Raw genomic sequence first — 15,372 nt, 5'->3', positions numbered from 1 at the left:
TCCCTGCCCCACCTCCCGCTGCCGGCAGGGGTGGGAGCGCCTTCCCTGCCCAGGCCAGGTGTCTGGCGCTACTTCCTGTCCCGAGTCCCTGCAGTCACTTCTGGACGCCGGCGCTTCCAAGAGAACAGAGGGAAGAGCTCCTCCTCCTCCAGCAGGTGTCTCCTATTCATTGAATTCTCCTCCTCCTCCTCCTCCTCCTCCTCCTCCTCCTCCTCCTCCTCCTCCTCCTCCTCCTCCTCCTCCTCCTCCTCCTCCTCCTCCTCCTCCTCCTCCTCCTCCTCCTCCTCCTCCTCCTCCTCCTCCTCCTCCTCCTCCTCCTCCTCCTCCTCCTCCTCCTCCTCCTCCTCCTCCTCCTCCTCCTCCTCCTCCTCCTCCTCCTCCTCCTCCTCCTCCTCCTCCTCCTCCTCCTTCTCCCCCTTCTCCCCCTTCTCCCCCTTCTCCCCCTTCCCCTTCCCCTTCTCCTCCTCCTTCTCCTCCTTCTCCTCCTCCTTCTCCTCTTCTTTTTTTCTTTGGTACCAAGGATCAAACTCGGGACCTTGTGCTTGCGAGGCAGCAGCGGTGCCACTGAGCTACATCCCCGGGCCTGTTCTTTGAATTCTTAACGTGATCTCAGGGCATTTGGAAATATTTTTCTTAAATTGCCTCAGTCCGTACCTGAGCTCGTATTACCAGGAAGGATATGAAAGGAAAACGCATCTCAGGGCAGTTTCCTGGAAGCGGGGCGGTGGGGAAACCGCGATTGCCAGGGTAGATCAGCCTAGGAACGCTGAAAGTGCAAGAAGGTATTTCCAAAATTCCATTCTTTCCAAAAGTTGGACAGAAGACTAAGAGACGAAACACATCTGCCAGACTAGTGAAATAGGCATGTTACCGCCTGGAGGAGGCAGCCCCAGGCGCGATGACCTCTGGATGCCTGGTGCCTGGCCAAGGTGAGAGAACACAGCTATGTGTCAGTGGGCCCGGCGAGGGAGAGGCACCCGGGAAGCCTTCATGAAAGACCCAGGCTCCCAGTTCCCGGGGTGGAAAATATGTGAGAGACTAGAGAAAATGAGATAGAGGCCTCTGGGCTGGGGCCTGTTTTCCACACAGGAAGTGGTGGATGAGCCAGGGTGCCCCCGCATGTGGGCGGCTCTGGCCACCAGGCCAAGCGTGGGGTCAGCTTTTTTCTTTTCTTTTCTTTTTTTGGTACCCGGGATGGAACTTGGGTCCTTGCAGCCTTTTTCTTTTCTGGCCTTGTGAAGCTCCTTGGGCAGCAGCAGCAGGTAGGAGAGACTCTCCTAGGGGCTCTGGAACTTGTCCATCCTGAACACCTAGCCAGGTTCCTTGGGCAGGTGTCTCAGTTCTCAGTGTCTTGGTTTTGTCATTTACGAAAACCATGTGTTTATGGCTAAGGACCCTCACTGTATCAGAGTGCATGCTAAGTGTGGCCTGAAAGACCCCCATATGCAAGACTCGCATGTAGAATACCATAAAATATTTTGATGCATAGGAGTGAGGACCTAAATAGAGACATGCTGATATTGTAAAGCTGTGAATTGTCCAGGAAATTAAAAAGAAAACAGAGATTCAGAAATGCAATCCTCATGGAGACAAGAGTCCAGTTTTTTCTGCCCAAAAGCTTAACAAGAAATTCAAAAAATCATTTGCAAAGGAAAAGAAACATAGTCATATGCGCAGTGCCATCGGCTTCAAGGGGCCACTGAGCGCCTATCGTGTCAGGTCTAAATTAAGATGCAGTGTGTCACATTTTATGTTGAAGGAATTTTGTATACATTGGATTAAATAAAATGCATCATTAAATTTTTAAAACTACTAAATATCCAAAAATAACTAAGAAAAATTTGAAAAAAAATTAAACCAGGAGGAAGGGATTTTTTTCACTAACAGATATCCAAGACTTATTATAGAGTTATAGTAATAAATGCAGTATGATAGCAACTTAGGCCAGTCTTTTACAGTTAAAATTTACCAATTTTCCAGGAGATCTTTTTGGGGTTTTTCGTTTGTTCTTTCTCCACCATTTAAGCCCATGCATCTACATGTAAATTTTTTCCCCTTGCTGTTGGAGTTGACCTGGGCAGGTGAAGGTCAGAAGACCCACACTGCAGGGTAGCTGTTTGGGTGAAGCAGAGAAAGGCCCACACCTTCTGCTTGGGGATGCAGAACTCCCTGTGGCTGCTCTTCAGGAGCAAAGGTGAGTATAGATTAGAGACGGAGTCATGAATAACACCTTACAGCTGAGCTCTTTTTGCTGCTGACCCAAGATCAGAGCAAGACCTTCAAACTGAGTGCCCTTGGCCTGGGATATAAACTACCAGCTTCCATTCTAATAGACAGAAATATGTGCCTTCCCACAGTTAGAAGTGCCTTGTTTAGCCTAAGTCCTTCCAAGATGAAGCTAACGTTGTGCAGGTGCAGATACAATTACTCTGTCAACTGCTCCCTTCCTATCTCTCCTTCTCCTCTTCTTTCTCTCCATCTGAAGCCTGTCCAGATCCTACTTGGAAAAACGGATAGTTTGCCTGGTTCTGTCAGGTACGTTGTATTTAGTTTTCAGCAATGTTTTTTCAAACCACATTATTTAATTTCCTGAAGAAGCTCTACTTCTCCACACTTGAATCTCTAATGCTTAGCAGTGTCTGGCACACAGGAGGTCACAGAGGTTTGTCACTTGGTTTGCATTCCTATTTTCTTGGTCAATTACAGTTTTGGCATCTCAGCTTTTCAACTAATTCTTTTTTTATCAATGTTCTTTAATTTCATAGACAATATGAAACTTATTATATAAGAAGCACACACTAGTTCTGCAGTACAGTTTCAAAGTGTATACAAATTAGAGTACAGAGGTTAAACACTGGTATACTGACAGCATTTCAAACTTTAGGTAAACTGCATATAAAACATACAATTCAAATATTAGCTAATTTGAAAGCTTTACTTCCCATATATAAAAGTGATACTTTGAGATGCAAAATCTTTTTTACTAAACTATATGAACATTTAAAAAATCATTAAAAACTCAACATTAAAATTTATAGATTAGCTATAAAAATATATTGGCAGTCACTTTGCTTATGAAGGTACCATTCACTACATTACAAAATAGTCTCTAACATAAAGTTGCCTTAATAACTGTACTATTTCAGAACCTGATAAACTTTACATTAAATTGATTATAAAGTCCTCTTGGAATCTTGAGAAGGTTTTTAAAATATATTTTAAGGGCCTGTAAACATTTTATCCTATTAAAGCACAACAGAATAAGTAATAGATATTTAACCGCATATAGGGTATAGAATCAAAAAACCAATTTATTGTTTTTGTAAAAAAAAGAAAATCACCCTTACTGGAGTAAGCTAAAACCAAACTATTTAAAAGCATCAAACTTTTAAACAGTTCTCTTTTCATTCTGATAAAAAGTGTTACAAAATCACCACACTCCATTTGTGTACCTTAGATTCCTTTTAGGACAAGACCTCAAAAATAGTTAATCCAGTCTCAAAAAATCATCTCAAGTCCAACAGACTTTAAAAAACCCATTTAGAAGATCTGACATTAAAATAAGTATACATAATCAGAACACGTAATTTATATATTTCATAATGTATCATTTTAATTTTTTAATTTAGAATTTATTGGTAGAAATAACACACACACACACACCCCTGAAAAAGGTAAATTTCAGGAAACAGAAATGCAAACCTATAAGGGAAACTGATTTATTTTTTAAAGTTCTATTTACAAAATTTGGATTGATGACTTCTCTGCCATTTTTGGACTGATGACTAGTTAAAATGTTCGCACTGCTGAAAGTTTATTTCTTGCTTCTTATGTTTAATTTTTACAAAGCTTCCAGTTGTGCCAGTAGCTTCCTTGATGTCACTTTCCATTGTATCCTCTGTCACCAAGTCTCTTGGATAAGGCATTCATCTTTGATTTGCAAAAGCCTATATAAAAATTAGCTTCATTTTTGACCTTTTAATTTATAAAGCTCCACTACAAAGAAATCCATCTAACTTTTTGGAGAAGTCCGCAAAAATATTCTTTTTAAAGAATCAAACACTTTTATGAGAATAAAGATCCTTCAAAGTTTTTAACTCTTCTATTAGAGTTTTATTTTGATTTTTCAGGACTGCAACTCGATTTTCTAGGCATTTCACATATTCTTTCTTTCTATGACATTCTCGAGCTGCTTCTCTATTTTTCATCAGCCTTATTTCTCTCTTCAGTTGGGGGGTCATTTGTCTTAGTTGTCTGAGATGTAAGAGTCACCGGAGATGTCATCACCACAGTTTGTGGCAGTGAAGTAGCTGAAGGTGTGGTACAGATCTGATGTGTTTGCATATCTCCTGATGCAGCTTGTACAACCACCTGGTTGCCTGACACAAGTATTTGCTGTCCATCAGAGGTCCGTGCATCCTGGAGAATTGTACCTTGCTGAGTACTGCCTGAATTGGTCCTGGTTAATGTCTGAAGTCCCTGTACACCATTTGTTCCCAGGCTGGCCAACTGTAAGGTTCCAATTTGGGGCAATGGCAGTGTACTGTCCACTGCTAGTCTGATAGATGGGAGTCGGAACAGACATAGAAGTGACAGTGGGAACTCCAGGGTTTTCTCCATGTCCTTTTCTGCTCCATGTATCTTCAGAAGACAGGTCTTTCAAAATTTTTCTGAAGGATGGGCACCATGCTAGGATCCCGTGAGCTTTCTGTGAGGAGCCTATGCTGTCAGATGAGTCCTGAGGCTCTTCACTTTCTGATAAAGCCTACCATTTGCACATGAGGTGGGTGAATTACAGAAGACTGAGCTGCCTGGATGACCCCCTGAACCTGTATTTGCTCTCCAGGAAGAGGTACAACTGTCATTGGCACAGATCCTCTTAATGATATCTGCTGAGCAATATGAGAAATATGAGCTCCCTGAACTGTTGAAGCAGGTTGAGTTGAAGTCTCTGAAGTGTTATTCTTGTGTGATTCTTCCACAATCAACTGTGGCTGCTGCCTCTCCGCTCTCCTGGGCGGGAACTTCCACTCCCCCCTCCCAGGTGGATCCGAATTCACTACCCACTTCCCCACCTCCTCTCGGGTGGGGGACGTGCCTGTTTCTGGGGAGGTGGGGGGCTGGCAGGGCTGCTGGATGCTCTGTAGAGGCAGTTGTATTGCAGGTTTCTTCATGTACCAGCATCCTCTCTACACAGCTCCTTGCTCTGTTGTGGGGAGACAGACCTAGAGCTGTCTCCTTTGGCCTAGACCGGCCTTTTCAACTAATTCTTCAGCACTAATGTATTAAAATGTCTCACTCAGACTCTTATTTTAGCAACTTGTTTTCTTGTTTTAGTTTCACCTCATAATCAGAATTTGTATTTTTTATAAATATGCCATGTGTCTCCATGTGCAGATAATGAAACATCACTGAATGTGGTGTAAAAGCTAAATTAAAACTCTTAACCTTCAAGATTACTAAATTCCAATCCTTGATGGACAAGTTCTCTATTTTCCTTTATGAAGCAGAGATAGGTTAGGATAATAAAAAAAATAAGCTGGTTAGGATAATACAAAGCTGTGATGTTAGTTTGCTAATGAATAAATTCAGGATGTGTTATAGTAAATTACATAAACATTATACAGTCTTCTGCAGGAAACCAGCTTGCTAGGAATGCCTAACCAGAGGGGATGAATGGATATTAAAGACATGACACAGAGATAATTTTGAAAGGGGGACAGAAGACTCTTGCCTCTAGAGGACAAAGCCCTGGGCGTCTGGGTCACCTTACTTTTATTCAATTTAGGCAAGGGAGCAAGCAGTTAAGTTAATGGACAACTCATCTGTTTCTCATTATTTGCAAAGTGTACCCAGGTAAGTATTTCCCTAAAGTAGATCTCAGCTTGTTGACTTCACCTGTGGAACTTGCAGTGTGCCAGCAGGCCGGTTCATTGCCTAAGGAGGATCAGTCCACTGCTCCCTCCTCCGTGTACACAGGGAAAGTCAGTGGGGCCTTAAGCCTTCTGTCTAGTTTCCCACGGTCTTCTCAAAGTTTGTAAATGGAAACAAATTATTTTCTCCATCAAATGTCACTTTCATTTTCAATAAAATCATTGGACAAAAGTACTTAACTAGGGCAGGCTGAGCATAAGATGGAGAAGTCTGATTATAGTCGGGGGTCATGTATTCATATTTTCCCACGAGAGTGCTACTTTATGTCTGTTGCCCAATGTAATTGTTCACTCTGTCCTTTTGCTCTCATAAGTATCTTGGTTGGAATGGTGACCTGCGTGTTCTCAGGAGAGCAAATGTCTTTGTTGAAGAATTCATAGAAAGACTTCCTCTGGACAAAACAGAAATCCAAATGCTGCTCTCTGTCAGATGCTGGCATGCTGGTGTCTGTAGGAACATGTGCCCCTCCTCCCCCCGTCAAGCTGTAGACATGCCAAGGCTCTGTCCACAGTCCACTCTGCCCTGGGCAGACTTAACCTCGTCTGTGGACAGAGCTGGAGAAAGGGCTGGACAGCGGGTGGGCAGTGGGGGAGGAACATGAAGGAACAAGACCATCAGCAACAGGAGTAGGTGCAGATCCATGTACAGCCCAAGGAGCCATGTTCCCCTCAGGTCAGTCTGTGAAGAGCAGGGACTTCCAACAACTTCAGCATGTTGAACATCCTCAAAAGGAATAGAGGAGTTTATTACCTTGTTTCAGTATTTTGAAATTCCAGTTGGAAATTGTTCACCCACATTACTTTGTAACTTTCTTAGTTTTCCCAGAGCATCAAATCCCTGTGCCTTTAGTCAGAATCAAGGTCTCCACACTGGTGATAACAGAAGGTGAAACAGAGCCCATGGAGACAATGCTGTAATAGAAAATCCACTGGCTTCCTTCTACTCACTTCTGGCCAGACATTTTTAACCATAGAGACAGAGTATGCTGGGGTCCAGCTGACAATGAATAGTGTCCCTCCCTCTGTGGGCCTTCAGCTCAGCGCAGGACTTTATGAGGGGGGTAAAAGCCCTCATTGAGATCCACTGAGCAACCAGCATTGAGAGTGCTGTGGAGCTTGGTGTATCACATGAGGCACATGCACAGGTATCAGTCACTCCCTCTTCACGCTGTTTCATAACTGCCTCTTCCAGGACTGGGGGCTCTTCCTCCAGAGACAGGAAGTTCTCCAATGTGTGCCATAGGCCTTGCCTTACCCAGTTGATGCTGCAAAGCCCACTCCTTGTCTCATGTTTTTACTGCTAAACATTAAGGCATTTTCTCATGATGCAATCACTATATACAAAATCTTTTTATTAACTAATTCATCCATTTGTGTGGTACTGGGGGTGGAGCCCAGGGCCTCATGCATACTAAGCAAGTGCTGCACCAGTGAGCTGCACCCTAGCCCCACCAGACCTTTCTCTGCTGGTCTCAGCACTCTGTGAGGAAAGAGGGCACTGGAGTGGCAGAGGAAGTGTCTTAGTTACTTTCCTCATTGCTCAGACAAAATACCCGATATCCAGAGTTAAAGGAAAAAAGGTTTATTTAGCTCACAGTTTGTAGAGGTTTCAGTTCATAGCTGGCTGGCTCCAAGGCAGTGTAGCATAGCAGAGGAGAAACAGCTCAGGGTGGGCAGAAGGCAGCAAAGTAGCAAAGCAGAAGCAGCATCCTGCCCCTCCCTTTTATCCCACCCTTTGGGAGGTGCCACCCATACCCAGGGTAGGCTTTCCCATTAGCCACACCCAGAACTATGCCAAAGCAATCAGTAGACTAAGTTAGTACCACAGACCCTTAATCCCAGCATCACACACCCTAGATCCAGCCACCTCTGAAAAGCTCATCTATGACCACACGAGGCTTTAGGGGGACATCTAGACACAAGCCATGGCAGGAAGTAAGAACAGTGCCTTCTGCGGAGCAGATCTATAGGAGGTCTTGGTAGAGGCTGGAGCTGAGAGAAAATCACGGGATTCTCAGAGATGTTTGACTAGCAACGTGACAGTGATTGGAACCTACTGTGTCCTACCTAAGTAGGAGTAGGAATTACCTTTGCCCTAAGTTGAGCTCAGAGCTACAACTCTTAGAGGGACTTTCAATGTCTCTGTTGTAGGAGACACTTGTAGGGAAATGGAAAACAGGGCCTGCCAGGAGATGAGTTTGTCAAAATTCCTATTGAACTGGCATCTTTTTTATTGAAATTGCATGTTAGAATTTTGAAGAACCAAGAACTTTTACACTAAGACAATCCATTTACTATTGTTTGTTGCATGCTTTATCAAACTTTTCGTAGAGCAGTGTGCTTCCCAAGTGTGCACTGTGGTCTGATGTCTACCGCAGACCTGGCCAAGTGCATGCACGGGGTCAGAAGTAACATTCAGCACACACTTCTGATTCGGAAAAGTTGCACAGGCAAAAATACTTACCAAATTCTCAGCATGTGTCAGGAGCTATTTTCCCATATGTTATCTACAACTCCTTACAACAGAGACATCACTGTAGTGTATTAGTTACTGAAAGACCCACCTTCTTTTCCCTGTCGGCTGTAGTATTTCTTAATTCAAGCCTACTTCCTCTGACTGATTTTCACAAGCTTATGGAAAAATTGGACAATATCTCCTGAAAAATCCATGACTGTGATGAGAAAACTTCCCCTTCCTTTTACATTTTCTCTTGGTATTTACTCATCGCTTTGAATCACTTGAGTCACCTTTCTTTGAACTCGACAGCTTCATTCTCTTACACTGACTCTAGGGTGACCCTAAAGCTCATCAGAAAGGAGGGACTGGAGGGGAAAGAGATTTTAGGGCACAGAGAGGCTGCTGAGTCACCGCCTCGTGGGAGGAGCAGTCCCTGCCTGGCACACTTTCTGCCAGCCCCTCAGGGTATGCCAAGGAGCTCCACAGGTTAAAACTTATCTCGAAGCAGCCCGATGGGTGCGGAAGCCAAACTCTTGGTCCTCACAGACTCTTCAGGGTGTCACCGGAAGCTGGTCAGAATGACGAGGCTGCAAGAGCACCTCTTAACATGGACTTGGTGTGGTGGTCCTAAGTTCAGTGCTCTGAATGGTGACATTTTAACCTGAGTACAGAAAACGGTGTCAGTCTGCAGTCAAGTGTGTATAATTGTCCCTACAAAATTTAAAAGCACTGTTTCATGTTAATCTTCGGTAAACATGGTTTCACATCAGCAGCTGGCAGTTTGCACTGCCCAGACTTGTCACCACAAGATAGGCCAGGATCCAGGAGCCTATAGGCCCACCTCCAGAAACTAATCGTTTTGTGCCCGGCTGCGTCATCAGTGAAGGGACAGTGGGGACAGTGGTTGGCACATATTCCCTGGTGGGCCAGTGCGAGTGCTCTGTGTTTGCAGAGGTTTGGCTGTGCCAACCTTGAGTGGCCTGCATCCCTCTCTGCATCAGACCAGGAAGTTTATGCAGATGATTACTAAGAACTGGCTATTGATTAAACAGGAAGCTAATTAATAAAGCACGATGCAAAGGCATGTTTTCAGAAAGAATTGCAAAGTTTAATCATTTATTTTACAAGAGAAGAAGTTTATTGATTTTGAGACTCATTTTTCTTAAAGGCTTATGTATAGGTAGCCCAGAAGAAATCCTTCCACATAGAGCAGGTTCTGATTAGGATTAAATACAAGGCTGAGGAAGGACCTTAGTCCTAAAGCCAGATTGTCTGGACAAATGCTGGTTCTGTGGTTTCCTAGTCCCGTGGTCGGGTCGGGTCAGCATCTTCTCTCTGGTGTGCTGAGCGATTGCACAGGAATTGAAAGGCAAAGTGGGGGAGTCTGATGGTATTACAAGGTTTCTACCTTTCCCCTTTCTTCACAAATCTTGTCTTTCCCTCTGTTCTAAGCCTCAGGGTCCCCAGTAAGTGGTATGATTAAAAGCCTGTGTCCCCACAGGCTCCGGAGACCAAGCCACAGAGCTGTAGCTTGCGGGACCCAACCTACCACCCTGTTCTCCAAGACACTCTGGGAAGTTTGCTAAAGTCCTCCTCTTGCAGATGGGCACTGGCTTGGCCTTCAAACTCCCTCTTCTGGGCCCTAGGGACCCCGGGGGGAAGAGAGAGGTAAAGGGAAGGCATCCAACAGGAGCAAGTCAGGGCCTGAGGAAGTCTGCATTCTCTCCTCTCTCACCACTCTGCAGCCCTGAGAACACACCCAGGTGAACACACTCGGGACAGGAGAGGCACTGGGTGTGGACACACGGCCTGGCGCCAGCTGCCCCAGCTGCCCCAGCTGCCCCAGCCGCCCCAGCTGCCCCAGCCAAGGCCACCACAGACAAGTCCACAGACAGCTGGCCTTGTCTGGGGTACACCTGGGGAGCCCGTGGCCAGCCCGGCAGGACAGCAGAGTGCTAGCCTGGATGTAAAAGTCCCTGGGTTTGGGGTGGTGTCTTTCACAGCATTGTTGAGACCATAAATAACTGGTACGTGTATTTAAGAGCATAAAATCATAAGGAACCCAAAAGAGAGCAGAGGAGTCATGTGGAAATGAGTCGTCATAGAGCGACTTTATAGCACGGCTGCTTGAGCTCTGCAGTGTGTGGGGTGCAGGTCTCAGCGTTCTCACTGCTGTGGGAGCCAGAGGGCAGGCCACCGCCTCTCACAGCGCCCCATGTCTCGGTCGGAGTCCTGCCATGCCAAGGTCCAGGATCTGTCTCCACAGAACTGCAGCCAAGAACAGTTTGCCTTCATACCAAGAAGAGCGGGAGCCGGGGAGGGCAGGAGCTGGGAAGCCCTGGCCAAAGGGACTTACAGGTGCCGTGACACAGGGAGCTTAGGGAAAGGGAGGTCATCGGGGACAGAGAGGGGTCAGAGCAGGGCGGGAGGGGAGGAAAGGTGCTGGCCCCAGGCCCTCTCTGTCCCAGCATCCTGGCGTGGCCAGTGAGCTCTCCGTGGGCCCCTCTGCTCTGCGGCACTCACCTGTGTAAAGTAAGATCTGTCCCACTGCCGTTATCAAGTGTCCGGCATTGCTTTGCCTTGACAGAAAACAAATATTTTAAAGCATACTTCACCCTCTCTTATGGGACCATAGAACAATTCGCAATTAATGCCTACATTTTACAAAAATTTTTCACCATACATCTGTTATGGTAAACGTGGCACTAATGTGTCCTGGGCTGGGAAAGAGCAGACAAACCGTATGCTGTGCCATGCCATGTATTTGGGCATAGGGCATGGAAACCAGTGCCACGCAGGTAAATGGAGCAGCCATGAGCCTGGGCTAGCCCAGCCCCATGAGCAGGGGCAGAAGCCAGCTCCAGCATCCCATGAGGCACTGTCCAGTGAGCCTGTCCTCCGTGGCTAGCAAAGCCTCATCCAGAGACAAGGAGCCACCTTCCTTCCGTGGACACAGTGGGGGAGACCCGGCTTTTGCACAGCACCAAGCAGAATGCAGCTCTGCCCCCGGGACCTTTGTGGAACACGTACTGTTTCAAATCACCAAGCCTCTGTGGTTTTCCCGTCCTCCAGGGCCGTCTGGAAGAACGACCTCAGAAACCACGACCGAGTCACAGCCCCTGTGGCAGAGCAGCCGCCCTCGGGTTTGCACAGGCTGCTCACGAGCAGGAAGGATCTGTCCTCTCTCCCACCGCCCTTGTGGAGGGACGAAGCCTCACAGAGTGGGAGTGGCTCGCCCGAGGTGGGCATTTATGAATCGGGCTCAATCGCACTGCCTGGTGCCGCATCACGCTGCAAAGGCCGGGCTGCCCCTCAGGCTTTCGGGTGACAGTGCCCACCGGTTCCCTGGAAGCCCCCACTGCCCCCAGCCCAGAGCCGGTTTCTACCAATACTCTCAGTGCTCCTAAAGCTCGGGCACTGAGGGAGACCCCGAGTGCTATAAGGCGCTATCAGTGCGCATGCGTTTTAGAACCAAGCATTGGGAGATCGTCTCACGTGTCTTAGTCACCCTCTCACCACTGGGACTCAACACTTGATGGCCACAGTTTAAGGGAAGGGAGGTTTGTTTTGGCTCACAGTTTGTAAGGTTTCAATTTGTGGTCGGCTGGCTCCAGGGCAGGGCGGCAAGGCCAAGGGTTAGTATGGCGTGAAGGTCACTAGGAAGGACACTGGACCTCGGCCCCTGGGCTCACCTCTGGTACCCTGGATGACGCTTTTCCTCCAGGCTGCTTTCTCTCTGCATGCATAGTCATCCTTTAAATTTGAGGGATTTCATTAAATTTAAAAATTGTTAAGAATTCCTCCTAATTCTTTTTATTTGTTGGTTTTTTGAAACAAGTTCTTGCTATATAGTTCACGATGGCCTAGAAGTCACTATGTAGCCCAAGATGGCTTTGAACTCACAGTGATCCTCCTGCCTCAGCCTCCCGAGTCCTAGGACACCAGGCTTTTTTTCTAACTCTAGTATTGAAACAAGCGGGGCTCCCTGCCTCCCCCACTCTCTGAGCACCCTGTTCACATCACTCAGGCCGGAGGAAGTGGTTGTGAGCATCCAGCACTCCTGGGCCCTCTGCCACAGCACCCCTGTGAGTGCTGTGTGAGTGTGTGCGAGTCACAGTCCCCGAGGTTTGCCCTGCTCTTCCTGTCTACACAGGTTGCTTGGCTTACTGCCCTGTGGGGCGGTCGGTTCCTCTCTGTTCTCGGGTCACGGGGGACTCAGGTTGTTGTGGATATTTGACTCCCAGAAATAAAGTTCTTATGAACATTTCCACACAGGCCCTTGTGTGAACGTATATGTTCATTCCTCTGGGGTAAAAGCTTGAGAGAACTTACTGTCATTTTGAGCTGTGAACATTTAAATGCTTGTCAGATTTTTTTTTTAATTTGGATTTTTTTTTCCCTTTTAATTTCTTTGGAGGGAAGGGAGGGAGAGAAGGGGAAGAAAAAAGAATTAGGATGTATTATGTCCATGTACCCACTCCCCAGGATGAATGTAATCATTATGTGTGGCAAACATGCACTAATAAAAATTCTACAAATTAAAAAAATAAAAACTTGAATTCTTAGAGTCAAAAGTATAAGATGTCAAGTAACCCAGCAGCTTACAGATAAAAATTTAACATGAGAGTATATTGCTTGTAAGTAGAGTGAAACGTTACTGCATTTGACATAGAAATGGCCACAGGTTTTCAAATTCTTTTTCGTTTGATTTTTGTTCTTTGAGACAAGGTCTCACCCTGGAGCCCAGGCTGGCTTTGAACTCAAGGTGATCCTCCTGCCTCTGCCTCTCCAGTGCTGAGATTTAGGCATGGATCACCATGCCCAGCGTTCAAATTCTTAACACAGTGAGAAGTCTGCCACCTGTGCCTTGGGGGACACCCTGCTGCAGAGAAAGTGAAGCTGTGGGAGCGGTTTGCACAGAGCTTGGGAGCTTCTGGAGCAAAACCCAGCCTGCTTCTCTTGGGCGGATCCAGCCAACAACAGGCGGGCGAGCAAGGACAGTTACCACCCCAGCCTTGAAGAGTGTACAAAGTCAGGCACCAGGGCGGGAAGAGGCTCGGCCCTCGGGGCCTCATTCTGAGGGAGAGATGCAAAAGAACCAGCCTCAGAGAGATGCCCAGTCCTTGTCCTGACCCCTCAGCCAGCCAGGTGCACCCTCCAGGCGGGCCCTCCTGTGGGCAGTGGGGAGGATCGGGGGAGCTGCAGATAGAGGCTTCAGGGACTGGGCCTCCACGGTGCTGAGGATGAGCCAGGCCTGGCACAGGGAGGCAAGGGCTCTTCCTCCAAGCCACACCCACCACCAGAGAACCAGGTTAAGGATCCACTTAAATGCAGACCAGAAGCAGGGGCAGGAGCAGACGTGTGTGCTGTGGGAACTGTGAGGGCAGAGCCCCAGGTATGAGACAAGCAGGCTGCGGTAGAGTCCAGGGCCAGAAGCATCCTGCCACGATTCTCAGGGGTTCAAGAATCAATAAAAACAGCAACTGTAATAATCTCTTGTATTTTGCCAATGTTTACTATATGCAAAATATTTTCACTTAATTATCATATAGCGTAACTTTCCCTTTGATAGATTTAATTTATATTTTCTCTATGCTGCTCTTTCTGTCCCTAATTAATATGTGGAGCAATATTGATTAAAGTCCATGAAAAAAATCACATGGAATTGGAGTTGATGTGTTGATTCCAGGCTTCTACTAACACCCACTGAATTGAGTTTCTTGAATGACTGGCAAGTGAACAAATGGACAACGAGTTACTGCGTAAGAGGTCGGGTTTTTAAGGATAGGCTTTTTTTTTTTTAAACAAAATAGGCGATGACAAATGTTCCTGTTGTGACCCAGGTGAGAGAAGTCACAGTGCCAAGAGTGCTGTGTGTGGGCGGCTCCAGGGTGCAAGGCTGAGAGCTGGAAGGGCCTCATAGGCCAGCCGGGCATAGGCTGACCCGGGGCGGAGAGAGAGCATCCTGGATTCCTGCACGAGGAGGAGGAGGATTTATGTGACTGATGTGGTGGTGACAGAAATGGGAGGGATGAGAAGCGATGAGCAGCTGTCGGGATGCTGAGACCCTGGTAGGTGATGACCCTCCTGGGACAAGGGCCTGGGGGTGTCACACTGGAGACCTCCTCCAGAGGGACACAGGGTAGATTTTGAAGCAGGGGAACCAAGGATATAGGGAGAAATTCAGAGGAGGGTCTTCTTTGTTTCTTATTGTGACATTCACTAATATATGATGTTTTTGTTTTTATTTTAATATTAAGCTGGCTTTATTAACATTGTGAGCTTCTGCTGTTTTCTTCTATAATCCAGTTGAATTTCTGCTAAAAGTTCAACAGAGATGACATTAGATCAGGAAACAGTGGATACACATGTTTGATTGAATTAATATTCACCAGAAGCTACTTTTATCATGTGCACTTGGGTTCCAATGAATATATTATTGAAATTTATAAGACCTTCACTGAAGGAAATGAAATGTACATACAGATGGGACGTGATTTCAACTTCTTGGAGGGTAGGAATCTGTTGTTAAAAGTTTAAATTACAGAAATACTTTTGGCAGATAGGGAAACTATTTAAAAACCACAAGACCTCTTATCTCCCAAAGAAAAGCAGGAATGTGGGGAGGCACAGGTGCTATCTCGAGCCCAGGGAGGGAGAGCTCTGCCAGGTCTGTGGGTTTCACTTTTAGCAGAATGATTATAAATTGTTCTGAACCCTGCGCTATCGTTTGCTGGATGAGACCCAGGTGTCCCCGTGGTAGGGCCTGTGGAGCTCATGAGCCTGGGCCAGAAATCATCCACACATGCGAACTCTGATCTCAAAGCCTGGTGGATTGCAGTCCTCAGTGCTGGCTTTCAGCGGAATTAATAGTTTGCCTTGAGAGATTTTTACAAAAATAGCAATGCTCAGGTCCTACCCAAAACAGTTGTCACACTTGAGGAGACCTGGGCACTGGTATTTCTTAAAGCTCCAGGATGA

At 46.5% G+C, this 15,372-nt stretch overlaps 1 long non-coding RNA gene and 1 pseudogene across 1 annotated transcript; one reads left to right on the top strand and one right to left on the bottom strand.

Annotated features, from left to right (window-relative positions):
* The first annotated feature begins 438 nt into the window (after window positions 1-438).
* LOC110346380 (uncharacterized) lies at window positions 439-14,206 on the top strand. The gene is made up of 4 exons (XR_002390377.2): window positions 439-929; window positions 1,216-1,262; window positions 2,069-2,194; window positions 11,464-14,206. It is a non-coding gene; the product is annotated as an uncharacterized LOC110346380 (long non-coding RNA).
* LOC110346379 (cyclic AMP-dependent transcription factor ATF-1 pseudogene) lies at window positions 3,741-4,758 on the bottom strand (annotated as a pseudogene).
* Window positions 14,207-15,372: the final 1,166 nt, after the last annotated feature.

Source organism: Heterocephalus glaber, unplaced genomic scaffold (assembly GCF_053883595.1).
Source record: "Heterocephalus glaber isolate CG9 unplaced genomic scaffold, H.glaber_assembly_v1.0 deba00001724, whole genome shotgun sequence".
NCBI classification, from domain to species: domain Eukaryota; kingdom Metazoa; phylum Chordata; class Mammalia; order Rodentia; family Bathyergidae; genus Heterocephalus; species Heterocephalus glaber.
Note: the sequence above shows the minus strand (reverse complement) of the source record. Positions and strands in the feature narration are given on the sequence as shown.